This window comes from Pogoniulus pusillus, chromosome 2 (genome assembly GCF_015220805.1).
Source record: "Pogoniulus pusillus isolate bPogPus1 chromosome 2, bPogPus1.pri, whole genome shotgun sequence".
Classification (NCBI taxonomy): Eukaryota; Metazoa; Chordata; class Aves; order Piciformes; family Lybiidae; genus Pogoniulus; species Pogoniulus pusillus.
The window spans coordinates 29,792,379-29,800,204 of NC_087265.1; the positions used below are offsets into that span (position 1 = coordinate 29,792,379).

At 45.1% G+C, this 7,826-nt stretch overlaps 1 protein-coding gene across 3 annotated transcripts in view; it reads right to left on the minus strand.

Annotated features, from left to right (window-relative positions):
• IKZF2 (IKAROS family zinc finger 2) overlaps window positions 1-283 on the minus strand; it is a 115,367-nt gene extending 115,084 nt beyond the window's left edge. For 2 of the 3 annotated variants that reach the window (XM_064158935.1, XM_064158914.1), the window contains exon 1: window positions 16-283. The gene's annotated coding sequence lies outside the window, so the exon portion shown is untranslated. The remainder of the gene's footprint in view (window positions 1-15) is intronic. The other variant, XM_064158941.1, reaches the window with a different exon arrangement.
• Between the last annotated feature and the right edge of the window lie 7,543 nt (window positions 284-7,826).

Here is a 7,826-nt window from a genome sequence, read left to right on the forward strand (position 1 = left end):
CAGGCGCAGATTTACCTCAGCCGCGCAGGCAGTGAATCACTTCCATCCCCCTTTTGTTTGTGTTTTTATTAGTGTCGGCTCTCTCTGCCTAGTGGAGGTGTGTTTGTGCACGGCAGTTGGCTATGGAAACTAAGGCAGTGGAGCTGTAGCTAAGGGTAATCCTGTTTTTACTTCCTCCATCTTCAGAGAGCAGGGTTAGCCTGGGACAGCTGGTCAAACCCCGAGAAACCGATCCGGCGGCGGCGGCAGCCGCCCGCCCGCACTCGCCCGCACACACACACGCCACACACGCCACACACACACACCACACACACACACACACGCGGACAGACGCGCTCGCGGGCGCGCGATCTCGCATAGCGCCGCGGGCGCGCAGCCCGGTGTGCGCGCGCTCCGATGGGCGTGCGCGCGCCGCCCCAGCCGCCCCGCGGCGCCTCACCCAGAGGGCCGGTGCGGGCGCGTGTGCTGGAGCTGGGGGGGGGGCGGCGGCGGCAGGGCTCGGCTCAGCACGCTCGGCAATCGATTACAGGACAAGTGCCGCCGCCGCCGCCGCCGTTTGCGCTCCTCGGCTCACGCGGACGGACACGCGCGCGCGCGCCGCCCCCTCAGGGCACCGCCGCGCCCGTGGTGTGTCGCGCGCGCATATATGTGCGTTTCCCCGCTGCTGCGGGCACCGGGCTGCTCCGTGTCGTCGTCCCCCTACCACCACCCCGTCCCAGCTCTTCCTCCTCTCGCGAACGGCAGTCGCTGGGCTACTGCTGCCACTGCCGCCGGGCGGGTGAAGTTGCCGGCAGAGTCATGATTCAGCAGTTCTATTTTTAACCGGCGAGCAGCCGTGGGTGCGCGGCGTCCACCGCTCCTGGCCGCGGCCCGTCCCGCCGGTGCTGGCTGGGTGCTGTTGCTTGCCGCCGCGTTGGGAACACGGAGGGCAGCCGGGGGAAGGGTTCGGGGTTGCCGCGCTCGTTGTCTGATTGAGCATTCGAAGTACAGATGAGGTAATTTCTTCTTGGTGAGCGTTACGGTCACGAGAAAGCCTAGCTAAAAGAAAGGCATTTCTACGTTGTTTCCCCCTCACCTGAAAACTGAGAAAGGGGGAAATCATTATTCTCCTGAGGAAGATTCTTGCTCTGCCTCCCGGCCAAGCCTGAAGTAACACCTCCGAGTGCCACAGTCCCCACCTCAGGGGCCTGACCCAAACACGCCGCAGCAGGTGGTGCATCTTCAGCACCCTGTGACGACTTCTGTGCCGTGGGTAAACGATTGGTGTGCTTTCCCACAGGAGCTTTCCCTCTCCTTGGGCAGGTCTTGGATCAGGTGGCACAGCATCACCCTATTTTCAAACATCACTTTATCAAAGCTAAACCACTGGTGACCAAGGCACCAGAGTTAACAGCCCCTTTAAGAAGCTGTGGTTGTGTATGTCATTCATTACATACCAGTATTACTACATTTAAATTTGCAAAGTTAAGCACAGAAACACTAGGAAGCATTGGAATTCAGGTTGCCCATACATCCCCGAGACTGTTCACCCAACAGAAATAATGGAGAATTATCCTTTACTTCCACTGGTACCAAAGAGAAATAACACACGTTCTGTCAGTTGCATTTCAAGCAGTGACAAAAGTATCACTATACCCATGGTCTTTGTATATCAAGACCCTACAAAGGCTTTAGTTACCTCTTAAGTTTTGCTTTCAGGGAAAACCTTAACTACAACTTTAACTCACTATTGAGCTACATATAAGCACAATACTGTTAGAAGCATTAAAGTAAGCTCTGTTTTTTACTAGCTCAGGTACTTTGCATTAAATGACATTCTGCTTTGTAGTGGCAGAGCCACCCTGCCCTGAGAGAGGGAAACAAACTCCACTTTTAAAAAACACATTAAATTATTCAGCAAGATGAAGGCAATGAAGTTAAGACAACTCTCTCCCCAGCACTACAAATTTTAGCCAATTAGTCATTGCACTACATCTGTGAAGTGGGTTAATTTAACTCTTGATTTTGCATAGAAAAGAGGCAGAAAGGTTAGGGGACTGGCCCAAGGCCACAAAAAGTACTCAGAGCTGAGCCTAGAAAGCAGACTTCTTGTTTCCCACGCCTACGTTTCAACAACTAGACTTGGCTTGCCTGCATCAGAAAATAGACTGGCATAGCTATAGCTGTGTAATTAGACCATAACAGTTTACACCGGAATAACTCTCCTTGTGGACATTTTCCTCCAGATGGAAAGTCTTCCCAAAATTTGTCCAAATGAATTTACTCAACAGTAATACTTTTGGTTTTGCATCTCCCCTCCTTTTCATTTTTAGGGGGTCAAAATTACCAAGATGCGGGGCTCGGCAGCATTTTGGAGCCTTTGATCACTTTTACAGACTATAGAAAAGCAAGGGCAAATGCAAAACATGTCATTGAAATGCTACAAGTCTTGTCAAGATTTTTATGGTGCTTTTCATCAAAATGTTGAAAACTGAAGGCTTCCAGCTGGCTTTCCTTACAGGTAATAATTTAACAGCTAACAGCTTTTTTTCCCAAAGCTGCTAGAACCTGCTTGAGCCATGGTAGCTGATGGGAAAAGTCAGACCTATCTTCCACAGTAATTATTTCTGATTTTTTAATCCTGCTGCTCTGTAAGCTATCAAAACCAAATGAAGCTGTGGAAACAAGGAGAAGTAACCAAAGGAAAAGGGACAGGGCTTAAAGTAAAAGGGTTTGCCTTTGAAAATCCATCCTGTTAACTGCAAGGACTGCAGACCTGAGCACATCTTCACTACAACAACACGAGGGTGAATCACTGGGTTCAATACAAACTCACCTCATGGGCTGCAGCAGGAGCTCCATGGGGATTTGCATCCATCACACACCTGCTCCCTGACAGAGCAGCTGTGATGATCAGGAGGATCAAGTGATGGTTTGGAGATCAGAAGACCAGGGTTCACATCCAACCATGGTTAGAGGTCCTCAACATAACTTCAGTGAAGTCTTTATTTCTGTGTTTCAGTTCTCCATTTCTAAACCAGAGAGTAACACAATGAGAGTTTTTCTTCTGCTGAGCAATGCCTTGGGAGCAATTCTTGGCTTTTTCATGGACTTCTGCCATATTATAGAGGACACTTTAGGAAACTTCAGAGAAAAGCATTTCTGGAGCTCCTTCAAGCCTGGTGGGCAGCTCCTTTCTCTTCCATTTCTAGTGACAAGACAGTCTCCAAACAGCCCTGTCTGCCCTGGGACAGTGTCCTGCCACACAAGCCCAGCTGTCTGGATCACAGTCTGTGCCAACAGCCACTTACTTTTGAGACCCATGATGTCCCTCCAGGCATTAACTCAGTCTCTATGGGTCTCAGCTCTTCTTCTGTGCACTGGAGATAGTTGATCTTCCCATCTCACTGGGACCCTGGGAGGAGAACTTAATTCCTCATTGCTTGTCAGTAATGTGCTTTGATAGGTCACCGATGGGTTCAGCCTGCTTTCAGCAAAATAGTTTAACATTTAAACCCTTCTATGTTCATATGCACATACATGTCTGTGTGTATTATTATTAAAATCAACCATCATGGCTTTTATGTAAATGCTAGTAAAAAATTATCTAATTATTTTTTTACATGTCTGTATCAGGTCAAGATATTCTATGAGTTCACTTCTAAAAGCTTGTATCAGGTACTCATAAACAGTGGTTCATCACTTTATTCTTTATTTCAATTTGGCAAATTCAAAAAAGATTTATTTAGCACACTGATGCCTTGGACAACTATGAACACCACAGAGCAGAAGACCCCTGCATTAGCTTTCTTGCCTATAGGCTGAACCCTCTCTTCTCTACGCACAGAAAGGGTACTTTGAAAACAAACTGGAACAAATCCCAAAATACTTTGATGAGGACAAACGTAGACCTTTCTTAACTTAACTGTCTGTTAAGCAATCTAAAAATCATGTAAGCACTAATCTATTTATTATTCCATCTCCTCCTCTTTACTACAATAAAGCACTGTTTTATGCTTACATGCATCAATAAAGAGACTTATAAAGAATATAATGAACATCCTTGAATATCTTCAGAGCATATCCTATTAATTTTAAAATGGACACAACATACTGTAGCCCTTGTATTTCACCAAGATAAAAGCCTATAGATTAATTCCTATTCAAACAGTTGGTATTTTCACAACATGCAGATGTAATTTATGGAGAGGCACAATACTGGTAATAGCTCAAAGGCCACAGAAACTGTAGATCTGTGTCTGTTACTGTAGTTGTACAGGCATTCATTGTACAGAGAGAGCTGAAAAGGCAGAGTATGTAATCTGAATACTAAATTTGTGAATAGTTTCTCACTTGGGCTGGTTAGGCTTTTCAAGAGCAGCGGATGCTTTGTGGGGGACTTTGTAAAACATTCTGCTAATATATCATATGGTTGTGGTATTCTCTTATCTTTACTGTTGGCACTGTATTCATGAATATACAATATTTAGTTCTTAAGAGGGCACCAGCTCCTGCTCTGTGCGCTCCACCTGAATTCAATGTGCTCAGCAAGAGACAGTTTTCACAACAAATGCTTCTTCCTTCTTCTAGAAAGTGGACAACTTCAGGTGTGTATAACCCAGATGTACACAAGGAACACAGATCCTTTCATTTCCACCTAAGTATTCCAATTTCTATACCCAAGTTACTTGGAAAATACGGTTATATATTCTGTTTTATTATCAATAGTAAAAGTGTGCAGGTTTTATTATGGAGATGTAAATGTATATGAACATATCACTTATGAGGATGTGAAGTTATAAAGTGTCCTAACAAAATCTAATTATGACACAAGACACTAACAGAGAAACCTTGATCCTGGGATCGTTTTTATTCTTTGCTTGTACAGCACCTAGCACAATGAGGATTTATGCATGACCCAACTTCCAACTCAGTACTTCCACAAAAACAAGAATTAACACTTACTTTGCTTATGGCTGGAAATCACATCACTGACAGAATTACATACATCTGAAACTGAAAAGAGATCAATGTAGAATTCTGAAGCTGATGAATCAGCTGATACAAAAACATACTGAGACTGTTTAAATTACTGGAGCTGCTGGAGGCATTTAGGCAGAGAGTTGCTACTCAAGCCAGAATCTGGCAAAATTCTATGTGCCAACTATGCTGACTATTGCAAACTATCAGGGAACATTCAATGGCAAACAACTACGCTTTGCAACATCTGAACATTTGGTAGTAATGGAGTTCTTCCATTTCTCTGTGACAGGATTAACATGAAGGTAAAATCTGTAAAAGTCAGAAGTTGCCATTTGGGTTTGAATACAGAAGGCTTCTACCAAATTAGTCTGCAAAGATCATGGGAGCAGGCCTTGTAAAGTTTCTGGCACCTCCCTTCCAGGTTCAACCTGATATACTACATCTATATTCATAGTTCTCCTGGGTGAAATAGAAAACAGAGATGAGGCCACCATATGCATACCTTTCTGAACTTGAAAAGAGCTTCCACTACTCCTCTTCAAAGCTTGGCAAAGATTTGAGGAATAAGGACTTTTTCTCTTTGAATTCAACTTACCTGCAAGTGCACAGCAGGAGCCACTGTCTTCCAAGGGGCCAAGAATGAAAGGGGTGCCCTAGGTCAACATAGCAGGAACCCCACCAGCTAGGGTCCATCCCACAGCCCCCAGCAAGGAATCAGAGCAAGCCAGAGATGATGAGCGATTCTAACAAAGAATTCTGAAGTTAAGGGAAGTCTGCAGTGATGAGGCAGGTGTGAGGTCAAGCTAAGTAGTCAAACTGCAGGTCAGGATCAGAAAGGCCCATGACTAGGCAGGAACATAGTTGTAATGAAGCAGAAGACCAGCACCATCCAAACAGAGCAAAGCTTGGGGTTGATCTTAAATGGGCCCCTGGCCCACTGTTAGGAGTGTGTTTGGAGGCCTCAGATGAGGCTCTCTGGGGTCATTAAGGTTTATTAGTGCTTTCAGGGTCCTGCCACTGCCAACCTAGTTTCAACTGAACAATTATGGGTAGGAGTTTTCAAATGAGGACACAAAATAGCTATAATTATCAGAAAGGTAGATAGTCTCATCGACTGCACACACTGTCCCTTAGCAGGAGCTGTTAGGCATCCCACTGCTCCTTTGCTGAAGAGTGATGCTGTGCATGAAAGAAGTGACTGGCACGGTTTAAATGCACCTTACCTGTCTGGAAGTTGCAGATCTCCCTGGAAGTTCAACAGACTGTTTTCCCTGATTGTACTTGAGTCTTTGCATGGTTTCTCACAGGATTCCAGGGCCTTTCTTCAAAACATCTGAAGAATGTCCTCTTTAGTCATATCAGTCCTTACTTGCCACACTTCCAAAAACACCCCTATTCAGCATGCATCACTATAGAAAAGCCAGTCCAGGTTTACTGACATGTACTTCATGCTTGTTATTCCTTGTCACTATTTACCACTATTCAGCATCATTGTAGTGCTTGTATGGTGCTGGAGAGAGGCAGTGGTGCTGGTCAGTAGTTGCTGTGGCAGTCAGGGACAGAACAGCTGACTAGTCAGGCTCCTACAGGTGTGGGGCTCTGTAACATGACCTGAATCAGGGGACAGGCAGTGCCAGGCCAGGGGAACAGAACAGGAAGTTAGCCCCCCTCCATTCAATGTGCTCAGTGCAATCTGTGGACTCAGAGTAGGCAGCTTAGTGTGAAATGCCACATCTGCAGTGCGCACTGGGGGTGAAAAGCTGCCATCCAAACCAGTCCTTTGATCACTGCAGAAATAGGAGGTCATCAGGGTCTGTGGAGTAATGAAATCAGAATATGAAATTGTCTGAGAAAACAAAACACCCAGTTCTCCACCTCCAGAAGTGGCACAGCTGAGCCAAAGGCTGACACTGGCATCTCAGAGGTAAAGGACAGCCCAGGGACTAAGATTAAGTCTGGATTGTGGATGACTCACTTTCAATGCCTTGCTTTGGAGGAGGATATTTATTTTCTCCTCCATTTACAGTCTACTGTAGGCACCTTGTTTATCCTCCTATTCCTCAGCTGCTTCTGAAGTCCATAGAAAAGACTGATGCATCCAGATTGCAACTCGAAGTACCAAAATTAGATTCTTGCTTGTACTTACTCCCCAGAGGAGCATTTCTTCCTCCTGTGACTACACAGGGAGGCTGGAGACATCAGCTGGCTAAATTACTGGCTGACAATGGGTGAATAGTCTCGTTCAGCCTTCTGTTCCTCACCTATGTGCTGGGTGGAGGCTAACTGAGATTTTAATGAGAAAAATTAGATCCTTGGTTGTAAAAAGAAAATAATGATGAAGTCTATATTATTCACTGGTTTGCTGAAAGGGATAAAAAGCCAAAATGTAAACAATTTGTCCTGCTTTGTTCTGGGACACTGCTTCCTTTGACTTCTTCACTCTGGTCTAATATCTTCCACTAACAGATAACAAGTGAGCTTTCCTGGTCATTTGGTTTCTGCCCCTTCTGGGCAGTTTCTGTGTCCAGGAGAAAGTTTAGATTTCTGTATTATTTCTAATTTGTATATAACTGAAAATACTTGTAAATAATTTATATATATATGCTTGTAAATTTAGCTTTGCTGTAAATGTAACTTCATCTTACTTCCGTGCCATCTGACGTGGTCTGGTAAATTTCAGTAGTGTCTGTGTGCGTGTGAGTTTCTCAACCTACCACAACCTAGAATGTAAAACTGGTAGTATTTCCTCTTCTCTGTCAACTATGTTGAAAATCAGGAATGGATCAGTGAGAGGGGCAGGGATTTGGATACAGCTATGATGGAAGCTTTGCTAATGTGGAAGAGAGAGCCATTTTTTGTGCCTG